Below are 16,698 nucleotides of genomic sequence, written 5' to 3'. Positions count from 1 at the left end.
TCTGAAGTCTTTTCCCACTTCTAATGAGTAGCTCATAATGTCGATGGGATGTGAAGTGGAGGGATTCCATTTCTATTTGTTTATGCATACCAATCTTCAGTGCTTCAAAAAAGATGCAAAAAATGAATATATCATGTTTTTGTGTGCTGATCAGCTGCTGTTATTTTTCAAAGGCACAAATTTTAAATAACAAATGCTAATTTAAGGAACTTGTTAACATATGTGGAAACCACTCCTGAAAAAATACTGAAGTTAGAGTGAAGGGTATTTTTTTTTTTTAATGAAACATTTTTCTCTAATACAAACGTGTCAGTGCTTGGTGACAGTCACACTCACTGGAACTTGGGAGAGCAGGGGGAACAGCTCACTCTTTCACAATGAAGAATGGTTTGTTTTTAATAATAATGAGAAGATCCTGGTAATAACTGTGAAAAGGCCTAGGAAAGTAGTCCATTCACAGGTGGATGAAATATTTCTATAGAGTTTAGATGTCTTTCTGAAAATACTACACAGCAAATTCCTGAGCTTGATGCTACTCACTTGCATGAAATGGAAGTTGGTTTCCCACTGTGGGTAGGATTTTAACCTCAAATTATATGCCCTGTCATATGATTATCAGAAGCCTAAAGGAGCATAATTGTCCTTGCTGACTTTCAAAGCCTCTTTAATTTTTTTTGAGCCTTAAATTGATTAATCTAGTGTAGATTGCATTTAAATATATACCTATATGTTGAGGCATATGCATTTTAGCATAAAATATGAGTCAGGGGACTAGTACAAGGAAGTGTGTTTGTAGCTTTTTAAACTTATTTTAAAGCAATTACGTAATGATCATTGCCTTTTTCTTTTAGTAATATACCAGCTACTGAAAGCAGGTTGTTGTCTATTTCAGCCCATTTGAAAGAAAGTTGAGCAGTTGGTTTCCTTGCAAATGTCGCTCATCCTGCAGAGACTGGCAGAAGGGTTACTTTCATTTTCTCCACGACAGTGGTGACAAGAAAGGTATGTGGTGGTGTAGTTACTAGCTGTAGACACCAGAGAGAAACCCTAGGTGTAAAGTCAAGGAATTGTTGGAAAAGACAGTATAATGTTAAAACTGACACTGGCTGGTGCTAGAAAATGAAACTGTTGAGTGCTAGCTTTGTCGTGACAAATATATGCAGGTTGAAAGCAGTTTTGTCCTAGGTATGAATAAACACTGGAGAGATTAGACTGCACTGCAGCCCACATTAGTACATGTATGTAAAGAAGTACAATATCCAGAATAAACCGAGGCTGTAAATAATTTTTCTGGTTACAAACTCTGTTCACCAAAATTAATGACACATGTAGCCATATGCAACATTGTGAATGTTCCATAAATTTAGCTTTGTTTCTAACAATATCTGTCTTATATTATGAATCATGTAAAGGAAAAATAGTTTATTTTGATCCTCCAGGGGAAAAACCCTTTTATTATCTCACCTCCCCTCAAAAAGCCCAGACATCTACTTGTCCTCTGTCATTTGAAGCAGATTTGAATTGTTATCTCTATGTACATCTACAGATACACTTTTCCTGTCGTTCATAGAAACAAAATGTTGTCCTACTTTCTGTAATTGGAATTTAGTAAATCACAAAGAAGTTACAGTAGTAAACTGAATGTGTTAAAGAAATGGAACAGAGGACAGATTACAATTTAATTTCCCAGAAGATAGACCTAATATTATTCATAAACAGAATGCAGTTCACAGTAAGTACAAGTAAAGCTGTGTTTCAAACCAGCATAAGTAAAATAAACCTCCCTGGGCAAGACAATACTTTGTTTTGTTACTGGTGAATCTTACAGAACTGGCATTGCAGTTCTGAGTTTCAACATCAGATCCATTGGTTTACTTTTGTTGCCAGTTCAACATCATTTTTCTCAGGCCAAGATGGATATTTTAGTTTGTTTTCCTTGTGGAGTGTACTATCTTCCTATCACCCTGAATCTTTGCAGTAAGGTTGGAGTCCACTGGCCAGCTCCAACTAAATTTACCAAGCAGGTTGAACTCTGAGCAGTTTTGTGAAACAAGGAGTTGGGTGTAGAACAACAACAGGAATGGGTGACCTTTCTGAAGGAAAGGCTCGCCTATGTTACCACAGATGTGAGAGTGCGATGGGGTGTGAGCCATTGCTCAGGGTTAGCTTTGCTCAGAGCCTGCATCTCACTGTGCATGGGGTCATGGAGAGGCAAAGCCACAGGGAAGCAGCCCTCATGGACTCCACTGCTTATGGAACTACTTGGTCTTTTAAGGAGGGAGAATATCCCAAATCCTTTTACTTCTCCCACGCTTTATTGGTAAATATATGATTTTAAGCTTTCAGCTTTCCTCTAAACCAACAGCACCTTCACTCATTTCACATGTTCTATATGAGTCAAATCAAGCCTGGGACAGAGGGACGAAGTGATATGACCAGGGCTGTGTGACAGATGGACAAGTCTGTGCAGCTGAGCTGGGAGGTTACAGCCCAACCCACTTCTCCTGTCCTATGCATAAAATCACCAGTGAACGCAGTTTAAACACAGAGATCACTTATTGAAGGTCCCAAACTTTCTCAGACAGCTCTTGAAAATGCAGGATAAGGAGTTAGGCCCAAAGCTGCGCTGTTAAAAATTAACCATCTTAGAAACCATGTCCCTGGCTGGTTTAATACATAGAAACAATTACCTTTGCAGGAACCTAACGCAGATCCACAATGCTTTGAAGGGAAAGGACAAACAGCATGGTAGCAGCTGTGACAGGGCCCAGGTTGACTGTGGATTTTACACACACTTCCTCTGTGCTTGGGCTTCGTGCTCGCAGTGAGCTCAGAGTCATCTCCTGCGTGGAAGGCATGTGAAGGAAGAGAGAAGCTTTCAAGAAGGATTTGAGTACTAGGAGAGCATTTCACTTGGCCCCAGCCAGGTTCTCAGCACGGTGGTCAGTGTCACTCTTGCTCACAAATTTGCTGTCAGATCCAGAACTGTTTAACAAAAGCTGAACAGATGGATCAGTGAGGTTTAGTTGGTTTCCTGCACCTGGAACGCAAGGAGGTTTCTATCACAAGGTATTTCTTAGCAACTTCCAGTGAAACTCTGGAGTGTTTTGCTCTTGTTACTGCTAGGGACAAACAGCTTATGAGGAAAAGAAACAACAAGTATGGGGGGGGGATTGTGTAGACAGGTGTCTTTTAGCCAGTGGCCTGAAAACCTCCACAGACTCAGCAGGTACTTTTTAAAGGGTGGCAAAAAGTAAAGCTAGACATCATGTCATAGAATTCTTGGCCTTTCATGCACTGAAAAAAGATGTGATGACTGTCTTACTAATTGAATTAGTTATGGTAAGTGTCAAGATTTTGAGGGTCTGTTTAATGACACTTTCAAAGAGAACAAAAGATCCACTGTGAGGACAAAGTACCAGAGGACATTTAACATAAGCTCAAATGACAACATATTAAAAAAGGACTGCTGCCTAAAATTTTCTGCTGGCAATTTTTACAACTAATGCCAAAATTTTTATTATTATGCCTAATGTTTATTATTTTTCATGGGGTTTAATGGTGGAAAGGTAGTACTTTTTTTGGTCTTTTTATCCAGTGTGGTTTACTTTTTTTCCCCTTCCATAATAATTCTTTACTATTTTGGTGCAAGATGAAGAGAAAATACTTAAGTTTGTTTTACTTTTTCCCTTCTGTAATTGTTTTTTTTTTTACTATTTTGGTGCAGGGCAAAGAAAAAATACTTTAAAGAATAGAAGAACTCATTGTAAAACTACAGAAATTAGGTTATTGTAGCTGAAACTACTTTGATCTGTTCTTTACATTGTTCACTTCAAGGTGCTCTTGCTGCTGGTTGCTATTACACTTGCAACATTAGAGTAGAATATAATACCACCATCTTTTTATTTGGTGGCATATAGATGAGTGACAGCAGAATATTTGATTTTTATGATTATGCCTTCATGAACAAGTAGTGTGGACCAACTGGAGACAGTATCTGCGAAAACTGTGCTGGGATGCTGAGGTTTGCACCAGGCATGTTTTGGGGTTGCTTTTGCTTCCGAGCAGTCTGGTGCTGCTGGCTGCTCACGCTGGGGAACATGATGCTTCTAGTTAATTCCTCCCAACAGGGATTTGTTCGTGTGCTGCAGGACCACCCCACAGTACAACTGAAAGCCCAGGCAGGATGGATTATCTGGAGACTTGCTTCAAAAGCTGCATGCCTGATCTAACAAAAGCAGAAGGTAGCTTTGCTCTATAGGGATGTAGTGGGATGAAGGCACGGAAAGAAAGGCATGTTTCAGTGATCTGACTGTGTATAGTTGTGCCAGTTAGTTAAACACATTTGATAATTTTTCTTTCTTCGTGTTCTTTCTTCCCTTTTCTTTGTAATTATTACTGAAAGGGGAAGGTTGATGTGAGTAGGCTTCTGAGAAGGAAGGCTGTTTTGAGAAGTTAGAAAGAAGAAATCTTCTACTGAAAGGATTGTATCTTCTTTAAGGAAGGAGCTTATACAATGCCAAGTGCACATTAGATGCTTAACCAGTAATGACCCATGTCTAGCGGCTGGTACTTGACCTGCTGATGTGAGCATGTGCTCACGTGGGGACAGTGCTTGTAACCTTCAGGTGCAGAAGGTGCTCAAACAGACACTGCACTGAACTGAGGCTGTCAGCCATCCTAAGACACTGGCTGGGCATCCTTCATTTAAAGGTGTATAGCCTCTTCTTGGTGTGTGTAATGTCATATTATTGCTAGCATGACTTGGAAAAATACATTATGTTACCTGAGAGAGCAGGTGTGAGAGCTGGTCTGACAGTCCTGCATTCTGGATCTGACAGTTGGCAGCCCAGGGAGCCTACCAGGGAGCCAACCTGGCATTTGCTGAAATGCTCCTATTATGGTTTGTGCTGAAGAAAAGGAAGTGGAAGTAGAGTAGAGGTGACAGAAGTAGTAGTACAGTGTTTTGGGATTTTTTTTACAAAAGACAAGTTTGGAAGTAGACTTACAGAAAAGCTTTGTCTTTCTCAGTGTCCTGTCTCTTCTTGATTAAAAGTGTAGGTTTGACTACAAAAAAACCAACCAATTTTTGTAGTTAACCAACTCACTGAATCCAGGCAGAGGGGGCAATGTTTCTTCCTCTGCCTGGAGGATTTTAGTTGCTGGCCAAGCTGCCAGCATACTCCTGCTACTCTCAAAAAGTAAGACCAAACCACAGTGGCTGGTTGTGGCTTAGTCAAATTTCTGTTCTAAAAACAGCTTATGGTCAGGCCTCCAAAGTTTCCTGCAACAAAGGTCATCACAGGTTTCTTCTGAAGTGTCCTGAATGTGTCCTGTACTCTCTGTCATTGGACATACATTATTGTATAAGGAATATTTATTGTTCAGATCTTTCTATATAGCAGCAAGCAACTAGATTCCAAAAGACAACCTCATATAGCTAGAAGGTAGGTGAGATGAGTAAGTAAAGCAGAAGGCAACAGGAAAAAAATACGACGCCCATCTGTTCCAAACAACATGGAATTTCTATTGTTTTTTTAGAGCCCTTCATTTGAAGAACCCAGAATGTATCTGCACATTGAATATCATGCCATATTTCATTTTCTTAACATCTCTTTCTAAACTATACATGCTATTTAGCAGAGGCACGCTTGCCTACTGCTTTTTGTGGGCAACACACTAAACTTTTACAGGAGGATGTGTGTTACTGTTCAGAGCAGCTTGGCCAGTGAAAGAGTGGGTGGAGGGTATTCAGCTCTTCATCCACTGGCATTCCTTGTTTTCAGAGGTTGTGAGCCAAGGAGGGTTTCAGAGGTTTCAGAGGTCGTGAGCACAGGCAGTTGCATGGCAGGGTTGCTGCCAAGGGATGAAACCACTGACTTGTGATGCAGTCTGTCTCTCTCACACCTTCCTGCTGGGATAAAGGAGGCACTTAGGGTGCCAGGGAGAGCCTGAGGTCAGCACCTGATGAGACTGGGGCTTTGAAAAGACATGACATGCCTCAGGGTAAGTGGGGGAGAGCATGGCTCTGTGTCACCCTGTAATGATAAACAGGTGGCATCAAGGCATGGGGGCAGTGAGCGTGGGCTGGTGGTTCTAGTCCAAAAATCATGCAATAAAGTCACTTTGGCTGTTAAAAAAAGATGGGAGTTCATGGTGTTTGTGCTTATGAGCAGAAGGTAAGAAAAGGAATAAATAGCTTGTAAGAACATGTGCCTGAGACTGCCAGACCCTCGGCAGAGCCAAGGGAGAGTAGTAGGTCCACTTGATGGCATCACATTCCTGTGAGATTTGGGGGGAAGAGTTCCTGTCCCCATGGTGAGAGGTGTGCAGAGAGCCTGGTCCTGTCATTTCTCCATCCCTCATAGCTCATCCCAAAATGAGATCGTATTTTAGCAATCCACTCTGTTCTCAACTGGCCTTGGCTCTGTCCTGTCACGTGCAATAGTACTACTTTTGCCCAGGCCCACTCCAGAACTGCTTGCCCCGGGGATGGCAAGGGAGGCTGGCAGTCCTGTCTGCCCCTCAGGCTTGGAGGTAGGAAAGCCTGCCCAAATCCAGAAATAAGAGCTGAGTCTTTCTCTGTTGCTGTCTTGGGGTTTCATTTCTCTCTTTACTTGAGTCTTTGTTTCCATTACTGTGGTTTCTCATCAGTTTTGATCACAGTCAAGTCCTGCTGACAGAGCAAACGTGCAAGTTACCTAGAATGGAAAATCATCTCAGTCCATTCAGCTCCATTGGCCTTTTGAGAGAGGCCCCACTGTGAAATGAAGGAAGACTGGGGGAAAAGAGGTGTCCTAGTGCTGGTATTTTGTCAGGCTGCTACTTCCTTGGTATTTTCTTAAAGTCCCAAGCTGCCAAAGCAAGGGATACTGCCTGTCTCAGCTTTCACTGAAAAGCTAAATATTTCTGCCTTCTGAGTGCAGAGCAGCACAGCACCTGTTGTGTTCCTGGGACTCTAGAAGCCAGAAGGTAGAGAAATTGACCCTGTAACTTTTGTCCAATCTCATTGCTTTTGAGGGAAGTACTGTGTTTTGGAGAGATGTGTGCTGATCGACCATCACTAAATTCTTGGGGGTTAGTACAGCATGCTGCAGCTGTGACAGGCTGCTGAATAGCCCTGGCTGAATTTGGTGGCTTTGCAGCTGGCAGGGTTAATGCTGTGTATGGGAGGAGGAAGGAGGATTTGTACTTCAGAGCTGCCTCTGCTGGGGGCTAGAGAAGCCAAGCACCGCCTCAATTCTTGCACTGGGAAGAGTGAAGGAGCTGACAAAATATTCCTTTGATTTGTTTGAAGCTGCGTTCATTTCTCCAGAAGGGGGAGAGTGGAGTAGTCAAATGCTGGGAGGAATGTGCCTAATTCAGGACTGTCCTTTTTCCCTGACTCCACAGACACTACAGAGAAAAATCAAGACATGGAGAAAGGGGCTGTCAGATCGACTCACATGTTTTGCAAAGTCCAGAATTATCTGGCTGTTGAATGAGTCTTTGTAAGTGTGACCCAATAATTCTGTTTTAAGAGTTTACTCTTGGTTTTGATACCAGTTTGGTTACTGAGCAAATACAGAAATGCATAGAGGTGCAAGCCATGAATAGACAGTGGCTGCAGGAAGAGCACATGTGTGTGGCAGGCCTGAGGCTCCTTTCTGATGGTGAAATTTGTATTTGGCTCACAGATATTATGATGTAGCAAAAAAAAAAGGAGGGCAGAATGTATTTAAAGTATTTTTGTTACACTGAATTTTTAGTGTTTTATCCTCTGCTATATAAATTGTTACTTTTGTTTTTTTTTTTTTTTAAACTAGACTATTTTCTCCATCACAGTTAAATCTATTTTCTTTTGAAAAACCCTGATTTGTTGCTCCTGTTTCTGTAAGGATCAGATGGGTAGTGGAAGCTGTACAGCAACTTTATGTATGCTTCTTGAGATAGTAAAATGCAGGCCTACAATAGGCCTTTTTTCAGCAGCTGTAAAGCTGTTGTGTGAATACAGTGAATCCATTCAGTGTCCCCCACGCTTGCTGGGAGCACCCTGGAGAAGAGAGTTGTACTAGTGAAATGACTATCCAGCAAAACGGTTTCAGAGGGACAGGCTGATGACTCACTCCTTATTTTAGTTTGCAGGGTCTTTTTCTGGGTATGTGAAGTTTCAGCCTGAGTTCAGAGATCTATAACTTTCTCCATGTTTCCAGATTATCCACTAAATCAGCATGGGTATTGTGTTCCTTGCATCAGCCCTCTGAGATGGGGGCATACTCTTATTTTTGCTGTAGAGGCAGGGGAAACTGAGGCAGAGGAAAATTTGGGTTAAGTGACAAATGTACATTAGGAGCCAAACTCTCATGCTGCAGTTGTACTATAGAAGCTCAAGTCTCATTCAGAGCTGTTTCAGCCCTTCAGGAAGTGTCACACAGCATTTGCCCATAGGTCATGCAGAAAAGCCGGGAGGATAGCTGGGAATCTGTCCATCAAACAGCTTTATTTGACTCTTTAAACAGAGCATTAAAAATGAAAGTATGTAAAGTGAGAACAGGAGGATTTTATGCTGATTTTGATCTTTGGCCACCTTGTATTTGAGTTGGGGAAAAAATGAGAGGCAGAACCTAGTTGATCTGGCAGAGTGACACTCTGTAAGATAATCCCTTTAAAACTTTTTCTTAAATTAAGAATGGTTTCTAGGTGGCATGAGTCATGGACAGACTGTCCTCATTTCACTTTGAACTTGCAGCCTTTTCTGGATTTGTGTCACAGATTTAGAGGGCTTTGTCCGCTTCCTGCGACTGGTAGGCTTGGCTGTTGCAGCCTTGACTGATGTTGAGTGAGAGCAGGCTCCTTGAAGAAAGAGGCAACACCATGTCAGCATGAAAAAGCACAGTGGAGTAGGTAAGCATGGTAATTTAAGCAGAGTATTTTGTACCATGAGCAGCTCTGGAGAGTGGTTACATAGGCACAGCCTTTGTACAGGTGTTGAGGTCACCCTTATTTGTGTGTTGTGGTCTTCTTGGAGTTTTGGGTTATTTTCCTCCAGGGTATGTGGGGGAATAAACTGTGGTGTAGAAAGCTGTACTTTTTGAATTTTTGACCCCTTTTGGAAAAGTTGTCTTTTTTGATGTATATACAGCCCCAAAAGTCTGTGGATATTGTCTTCATTTCTTCATTAAAAGTAAGGGAAACATTATTCAGACCTGTCTGTCTGTTCTAGCCAAGGAAGAAAATCAAAGTGGTCTGGCTTACGTGTACACAAGGTCAAATCGTCTCATTGTCGTGTTGTGTAAATTTGTTGGTTTCAATGGGGATAGCCACAGGTGTAACCCTGGGAACAGTTTCTTTCAGGCTTTTTACAGAGCAAAAATGCATGTGGTTGTTGGTCCTAAAAATTGTTTGTACAGAAATAGCTGGGATGCTTGTAATCCAGAGAGGCTGTGCAAATGCAAGACCACGCTCTCAGAGGGAACGTGAACTCTGCTCTGGCTGGCAATGTTTTCCTGCTGACAGAGCCTGGTTTGGAGTCTTACGTACTCAGCCGGCTTCTGGCCAAGCCTTGCTGCAGGTATGGGAGAGGGAGGAGGGTGAAACGGAGTGGTGAGAAAGTGTTCTGGTAGCAGCACTCGCTGAAAATTCAAAACCCTTCAGACCTTTTTTGGTGATGGTGGAGAATGTCAAAATTGATTGTATTAGAGACCTGCCAGTTACTCTTAACTCATTTGCTTTGTCGCTCCTCCTCCCTTCCTTCCTCTCTCGACAGCTGGGCTGGGTTTTGTAGTGCTAATGCTGCGTTGCTTCTCCAGCGCGGCTACTACTTCCCCCACGCTGCTACTATAGAAATACTACAGTAACTCAGTGAAGACTGAGGGAGCTGGCCATATAGCAGTGATAATAACAGTGATAATACAGTAATAATAAAACAGTAATAATAAAAATGTGTAGCAGTTTGATACTTTACGTAATGATTTTTCTTCTAGTTTGTGTCCTGGGTTTTCTTCCTTTTTCACAGTCATAAATTTGTGGAGCCTGGTAGATCCTGGATTGTGCTTTAAATTAATACTTTGTAGTATACTGTCTTACCTATTTTTTTAAATGCCATGTTTTTGAGTGGTCTAAACCAGTATTTTGTGAGGTTTTTTGTTCAGTTGGGTCTTTTTCTTTCTTTTTTTTTTTAAAGTACAGCCGACAGAAGAGCTACTGCTGGAGGAAGTTACCACACTTGCTTTAGATAATGAAATATACATTGAAAAAAGGTCAGGGATTTCCCCATAGCCACTCATCAATTGCTTGGGATGACATTTTCATTCTGAGTGTTTCTGTTTTTTTTGTTTTTGTTTAAGATCCTGGAGCACAGGAAAAGAGTTTTAATGCAAAATACCAGAAAAAAAAGTCTGCAACATCTCCTGTGAGAGGGTGAAAAAAAGGAGATTAACAATTGCATCTTTAAACACTCATAATTTGAGGTAAGTGATTGGAGGGTCTTGTCAAAAGTTACAGTTAGTTTGTAATTAAATTAATCATTGTGTACCTCAGAGTGTCATGATATTGTTGTTGAAGGCAATAAAAACAGGCAGGAGAGGGAAGGAGAGAACTGTAATGGCAAACCCAGAAACAGCAGTAAAAATATGTATGTAATATTTGTAGTAGTAATGCATTTATCTTTTTGAAAATGGGCCCCATGAGTTCCAGTCCCACAAAAGGGCAATCACTCTGACATTTATAAGGGTTAAACCCTGTTTAAATCAATGAGGCTATTCTCCCTGAAAGTTAGGCATAAGCCTAAATATTTTCTAGTTTGGAATCTGTATCATATGGGAACTCAGTAGAAGAAAGCTATTGAAGAACATACACAATGCACAGCCAGAAAAATGCATATACAGATCTCTTACTGTTGGTGATAATGTCATGAGTAATCTGATTTTACAGAATTCTTAAGTGATATTTTTATATTAAATACATAGTTCTCATTTTTATGTTTAAACACCTAATTGAAATACCAAACGTCTTAGCAGAGCCTGTGAATTCTACACCAGCTTTAATAATATGTCTGCCTTAATTGCTTCATCAACATGTCTTTGAACAAATGGAGTTAAATGTATAAAGAAAATAACGTCCCCTTTCATAACTAGAGTTGCAAATTGCACTTGGATATTTGAATAGCAACTGAACTAAGAGTTTCCTGACTGAGGCTGAATTGTGTTGCCCAGAGTTAATTTTTTTTAATAAAGACAATGATGAGGCACAGGGAAAAGCTCACCTTTCCCCCCTAGTCTTCTTTGCTTTTTTGTTTTCATTTCTCATTAGAAAAGATTCATACCTGAGTCTAGTAAGGAGAAAACACTACAGCTGTAAAACTTTTAACCACTGAAAATGTTGCATGAATGAACACTAAAAACCACAGCATCTTCCTTAAATAAAAATTTTAAGTTATTTACTATGTTCTGCCCCACAATTGTGCTGAAAGAGACAAAATTGCTGTAAGGAATCTGCAGAATCAAAAAGACACATATAACCTGGAAGAAGCAGGGTATACATTCCCACAAAAGTGCAGAGAATCAAAACCCTTTGGCAAGTGGCATTTGCAGACATATGTTGCCTACCAGATTTCAGAAGAGAGGAAAGCATAGCCAACCCCTGGTGATTGCTCTGTATTTGCTTTGTCGGAATAGAGCTATTAAGTTTCTTTTGAAATCAACAGGCCCACTGCAGGGAGCTAAATATTTCCTTTCTGATCAGTAGACTAGAGCCATGGCTTGGGGAAATTTGTAGTGGTCCTGTAGGTATTGGTACTGATTTTTCTGAAAAGATCAAAATTATTGCAAATCAGTGTAGCCAACTCCTTTTTATGTGCAGGTCTTGCACTAGGGGCTGTGAGCCCAAACAGGAATACAGGCCTCTTTCAGCAGGAGTCTGAGGCAATTTGTGTAGTTGTGAGATGAGGCATTAATGCAAAGCTGTTTGAAGGCTGAGGTGTGAAAATGCCTTGCTCTCTGGGACAAGCCCTGTTTCAGGTGTAGGTGACAGTCTTGGCCAAACCAGTGAGAAAGAAGTGGTCTGTAGTGACTGTTGTGTGATCACCCTCAGGCCACCTTTGCTTTCTGTCCATCCCACTCTCTTGGAGGCAAGCATTCCTTCTTGGTTCTGTGGAGCATAAATCAAAATTCTTTTATTGCTGCCTTCTTTTCATTGACATCAGGCCAGGATAACGTGCATGATTTTCCTTTCACAGTTGCATTCTTGTTGCTTTCTGAAGAAGCGCATGTTGAAGTTCAGGAAAATGTATTTTGTAGCATCTGTGTGGCCTTTATAATAATTTTATCAGCTCTATGTTACACTCAGAAAATCACTGAGCTTGTTTTTAGCTTTCTTTGTATCAGAGAGTGCAGGAGCTCATTGTCAGAGTATTGGAGGGTGCCAAAAGATCCATTTTAGGATATATTAAATTTTACTGCTATTCTTCTCCTTTCTTATTTTTTTCAACATGTGAAGAAATAATGCACCCATTTGTGCGCCTGGAGAAGGTCCTGTGGTGTGTGCCAGGGAGTTATGTGGGTGCTGAGCTGAGCAGGCAGAGAGAGTGACTCTTTCCTGCTTTGTATTTTTCACTGAGCGTGAACACAGGGGACCAAGCCTGCCCAGATGAAACACATGCCTTTTTTGTTTTGCTCTTCGTTCAGCTGTCAGCATGCCATGTTCAGATGGCAACGATCAGTCACAAATTGTCCCCTGCCCATGCTCTTCAGCTCTCCTAAACCATTAGTTTTGTGGAGCTTTTCAACAAAGATGCCACTGGTTCGATTTCCCCACCCCCTGCCCTGGCTAATGGAAGATGATTTTGTTTGTTTGTATTTTCCCCTCTAATCAGGTGCATTAGATCCCAAGGCAACCTGTGTTAAGTGGAAATGAGGCTTTGATAATATGTGTGCTAGCTAGAGACTTCTTTAGATTTTTTTTTTTCACCCCTTGTATATGGGTCTTTTCAATGGGGCACCACTATTGTGAATCAAAAGGAAAGTGCACAGCCTGCCAGGCACATAATGGAATTATTCTTTTGTTTCATTATGTGTGTGTGAGCCTTTGTAAAGAGGAGGTGGTTGGGACAGAGAATGGAGACCTTCACTGCAGGGAGGCAGGAGAGTGCAGTGGCACAGTGCAGGGCAGCACTGTGGTGAGACAAGGCCGTGCCTGTGCCAGTGCCACCATGCCTGTTCTGCTCGGCTCTGGTGGGCACTGCCTGGGACTCACACTGTCACACTGCATGTCCCAGGAAAACGGGTGAAGCTTGCACAGCCATTCACTATGCTGACTGTAAACCACATAAGGCAAAATATTTGAAAGCTGTAATGTTTCCAGTGCTTTCCCTAAACTTTCAAAAGAATGATGTGAAAATGAACCATGCCAATACTGTCCTTCTCCACTGTGAGGCTATTTATTATAAAGGATGTATGGTATAAGTCATTTTAGTATGGAGTACATAAGAGCTTGAACCAAAGCAGTGGATCCAAGCCCCCCAGCAGCTTTGCAAAAGGCAGGATCCAGATCTGAAGTCAGTGGTTCACACAGTTTCTAGCAGAGAGGGGTTTTAAGTTACTTCAAGAAATGGGATTTGCCAGAAATTTTAAACTGAGGCTTTTAAACAAGTTTTTGGCTTTTTCTCACCCACTATTCTCCTCTGCCTTAGAAGGTTATTGCAAAAGCATTGCAGCTGTTTTCTCCTAGCCACTGTGGCCAGGACACAGCAACTCAGGAAAAGGAGAAAGGTGTCTGTGGTGGTGACTGTTATACGGCCATATGCTTTCTTTTCCGAGTATTTTTTTCTTCTTAGGAGTTAGACCTCTCTTCTGGATGGAGGTCTTTGAAATTGCTGTGGAGGCTTTGGAGGTAGGACCTTGAAATTTCAAAGACATCAAGAAATGGTTGACCAGCCTGGCATGGAGCAAATCAGGCTAGAGTGGCTGGACTCCCACCTCCTGAAAAGTCCTCTCTTGAGATACCATAGCTGAATTACAGACATGAAAAATTACAGCACTGTAGAAAAGAAATACATAAGGCCTAAATTTTTATTTTCTTGCTAGATATGTGGTTCTGTTTTTATTCTCTCCCTTTTCCTTTGCCCTTGGACACAACGTTTTTAGGGATTTTCAGTCTCTAGCTGTGCATTTACTAGAGAGGCATCTGGTTATGTGTTACTTGACACATCTGTTACATACGTCAGAGAGTCAAATCCAGCACCCAGAGACTTTATGCGTATTTGCAGTACTCCCTGTGGGACTTTGAATCCTTAATCCAGTGGATTGCTTATGAGGATACAAAAATGCAGTATTTTAATCTACTGCATATATTACTGCAATATATATTGCACATATATACACTACAGTCTCCTTTGTATTTGGCAGAGAAAATCTAGTGTGGGAAAGACGAGAAGTGCAAGTGAACTGGGAAGTATTTAGGTATGGTGGTTAATTTGCTCCCTCCTGAAAACATAATATCTCTGGTTGGCTGCATGAGAAATAGCTTTCATCATGATTTGAATATCTCTAAAAGGTAGTTCCCCAACAGTGTTTGTGTATTTCCAACTTAACTACAGGCTTGTTGGACTGTGTGGAGAGGCCAAATACCTGAGGCAGCATTGGTAGCTGAGGCAAAGCTCAGGCTTTGCAGTTTTGTCTGGAGAATCTGTACTATTTGCAGGCTGTATAGGAAGCATGAGTGTCATGACTTGACCCCAGATGACAACCAAGTACTATGCAGCCACTCACTCCCCGTACCTCCACAGTGGGATGGGTAAGAGAACTGGAAACAAAGTAGGTAAAACCCATGTGTTGAGATAAGAACAATTTAATAATTGTATAACAACAGGAACAATAATAACAATAATAGTGGTAATGATAATAATGATGATGATGTAATGAAAAGGGAGGCAACCAGAAGAGAAAGAGAAATAAAACCCGAGAAAGACAAGTGATACACAACACAGTTGCTCACCACTTGCTGATACCCAGCTTGTCCCTGAGCAGCCATCAGCCCCTCCTGGGCAACTCCCCCAGCTGATACATTGAGCAGGATGTTCTATTGTATGGAATATCCCTTTGGCCAGTTTGAGACAGCTGCCCTGGTCATGCTCCCTCCCAGCTTCTTGTGCACCTCCTTGCTGGCAGAACATGGGAAACTGGAAAGTCCTTGACTTAGGATAAGTCCTTGACTACTGAGCAACTAAAACATCGCTGTGTTATTAACATTATTCTCATGTTAAATCCAAACCCCACAAAACCTACAAGCTACTGGGAAGAAAATTAACTCTATCTCAGCTGAAACCAGGATAGTGTATTAGTTCAGATTTCTGCTTTGCTTTTCCTCTGGAAAGTTCTGGAAGTGCATTAAGTTTGCAGAAAACATGTGGCTTCTTAGATGGTCTTTCTTTAAGATCCATGTAGAGCCCAAATGTGGTAGGTGTTATTTCTACAAATACCAAGTTAGGGCTATTCATTAGTGTGCAGTGCATGCCAGTGAGCACACGGACTTACCTGTTGCTTTTTGGGGTTTTCTGTTTGCTCTGGTGGGACTGCCCTCTGTGCTGGCCATCCTTGGATACAGCAGTCGACAAGAGCGTCGCTGATAAACTTATGTGCACATTGTCTCCCCTTTTGTGGATCGGTAGTGGAGCGACTGCTCACCATCTGGGGAGGCGAATGGTAGCCACCAAAATGGCAAGGTATGCCAATCCCTGCTTTGGGAGCCTCTGGCTAGGTCACTGTTAAAACCTGTTGGCTGGGTGTTAAAGGGGGCTGGGTAACACAGGCATTAGTCCAGGGGAGCTGGGATGGGGGAGATTTTACTGAACCCAAAACAATGTGAAAATGCAGATTTGGCAGAAGGCACACTACAGCAAGAGGGAGAGTGCAGAGCGAGCATCAGGATTCCCTTCTGCTGGAGGGCTCAGCAGCTGGTGCCCATGTGGGAGCATTTTGCTGCCGAGCAGTGGTCCTTTGTGCTCTGATGGAGTGGAGCAGTGGGTGTGAGGAGAAGGCGTCCCAAGGGTTCACCAACCCTGTGGCCCACTCCCCTTCTGCAGTGGGGAGTCCTTTGGCAGCCCTCTCCTCCCCTGGCTCTCTGAGACATGGCTGCTGTGAGTAGGGTACTGCAGCTGCTTGTTTGAAATGATAATATTTTACGCTGTTACCGTGGAATACTGCAGTATTTTTTGTAATTGTGGGCTGCAGGCCAGTAATGTACAATAACATTTTGCTCTTCCTGTGCTGTTGCTACTGTAGGCATTCGTTCCAATTTGGGCTGCATTTGCAGTACATGGGGGTTTTTTTTTGTTTCTAGACACTGCTTGTTATCTATTGTGGATATTTATGGAGTATTCATTTCTACCCACGTCTGTCCGTATAAATCTATCTCAGAAAGCACTTCAGAGAGTAGCAGTCTCTGTTGAACAAGCAATTGTTGTGGCTTTCATGGAATTATATCTTTTTTAAAGTATGAGGCAAGAATGAGATGAAAATTGCTTTTTAAGTTTAAAAACAGTTATGGTTTTAAAAAATATTTGAGGCAGATAGAAGGCAAAGCCTTTCTTTGACCAATGGTGAGCATATTTAGCACTGAAGTCCCGGTCTGCATCAAGCTGTAGGTGACTGAAACCTCTGGGATGGCAGAATTCAGGAGGCAGAGCCTGTAATGATTCTCTGCAGTTTTGATTTTAACTGTTTT

General features: G+C 41.8%; 1 protein-coding gene across 12 annotated transcripts in view; it reads left to right on the top strand.

The window, feature by feature from the left end:
• Window positions 1-16,698, top strand: part of ATXN1 (ataxin 1) — a 343,223-nt gene that overhangs the window by 171,196 nt on the left and 155,329 nt on the right. For 10 of the 12 annotated variants that reach the window (XM_069008042.1, XM_069008041.1, XM_069008043.1 and 7 more), the window contains 2 exons: window positions 893-1,002; window positions 10,326-10,448. The exons of 1 other annotated variant lie outside the window; for it this stretch is intronic. The gene's annotated coding sequence lies outside the window, so the exon portion shown is untranslated. Of the gene's footprint in view, window positions 1-892; window positions 1,003-8,773; window positions 8,884-10,325; window positions 10,449-16,698 lie in introns of those variants that run through there. One more of the 12 variants, XM_069008052.1, reaches the window with a different exon arrangement.

Source organism: Aphelocoma coerulescens, chromosome 2 (genome assembly GCF_041296385.1).
Source record: "Aphelocoma coerulescens isolate FSJ_1873_10779 chromosome 2, UR_Acoe_1.0, whole genome shotgun sequence".
Classification (NCBI taxonomy): domain Eukaryota; kingdom Metazoa; phylum Chordata; class Aves; order Passeriformes; family Corvidae; genus Aphelocoma; species Aphelocoma coerulescens.
This window is presented reverse-complemented; position numbering and strand designations above follow the sequence as displayed.